The sequence below is a fragment of the Otolemur garnettii genome, unplaced genomic scaffold (genome assembly GCF_000181295.1).
Source record: "Otolemur garnettii isolate 467f Iridium unplaced genomic scaffold, OtoGar3 scaffold00113, whole genome shotgun sequence".
Lineage (NCBI taxonomy): Eukaryota > Metazoa > Chordata > Mammalia > Primates > Galagidae > Otolemur > Otolemur garnettii.
Genome location: NW_003852508.1, coordinates 2,760,536 through 2,761,759, shown reverse-complemented (window position 1 = coordinate 2,761,759; position 1,224 = coordinate 2,760,536).

Genomic DNA, 1,224 nt, shown 5'->3' with positions numbered 1-1,224 from the left:
GCTCAAGCGAGTCTCCTGCCTCAGCCTCCCAAGTAGCTGGGACCACAGGCGCCCGCCACAACGCCTGGCCATTTTTTGGTTGCAGCCATCATTGTCGTTTGGCGGGCGGGGCTGGGGATTCGAACCCGCCACCTTAGGTGTATGTGGCTGGCGTCTTAGCCGCTTGAGCCACAGGCACCGAGCTGGTAAATGGTATTTCAAATCTCTTTTTTTTTGTCTTTCAGAGATGGGGTTTGGGGAGCTTGCACTACTCCAGGGCTCAAGCCATCCTCCAGTCTCAGCCTCCTGAGTAGCTGAGACTAAAGGCATGCACCATCACACTTGACTTTCAAATCTGTTTTATTTTTTAATTAATTTTTTTTTTTTTTTAGAGACAGAGTCTCACTTTATTGCCCTTGGTAGAGTGCAGTGGTGTCACAGCTCATAGCAACCTCCAACTCCTGGGCTCTGGCGATTCTCCTGCCTAAGTCTCCTGAGTAGCTGGGACTACAGCTGGCTATTTTTTTGTTGTAGCTTGGCCAGGGCCAAGCTCAAACCCGCCACCCTCAGTATATGGGGCTGGTGCCCTACCCAGTGAGCCACAGGTGCCATCCTTCAAATCTGTTTTAATTTATCTTTTTTTTTTTTTGCCTCCTTGTGGGCAAATTTATTCAAGTGCTTGCTTATTATTCACCTTTCCCCCTTTATTTTACAGATATTATTATTTATTAAGTATCTAGGGACTGAGGTTCTTGCAGTAAATAAAAGACAAAAATCCCTTCATGGAAATGGTTGTGTATGCAGCTTTCTTTAAAATATAGTCTCTTAGGTACTGTACTAGCCAAGGCTTTTCAAACCAGCATAAACAAACCTTGTAAGTATTTGGCCTTTCATTGTGGTAGGATGGGAAGAAGTAGGTACAGCTATGTGAATGGTACATATTCCTGGGGAAGCAATTTACTTAAAGATTTAGAGTAAGGGCTCGGCACCTGTGGCTCAAGCGGCTAAGGCATCAGCCAAATACACCTGAGCTGGCGGGTTCCAATCCAGCCCCGGTCCACCAAACAATAATGACAGCTGCAACCAAAAAATAGCCAGGCATTGTGGCAGGCACCTATAATCCCAGCTACCAGGGAGGCAAAGGCAGGAGAATCGCTTAAGCCCAGGAGTTGGAGGTTGCTGTGAGCTGTAATGCTACAGCACTCTACCCAGGGTGACAGCTTGAGGCTCTGTCTCAAAAAAAAA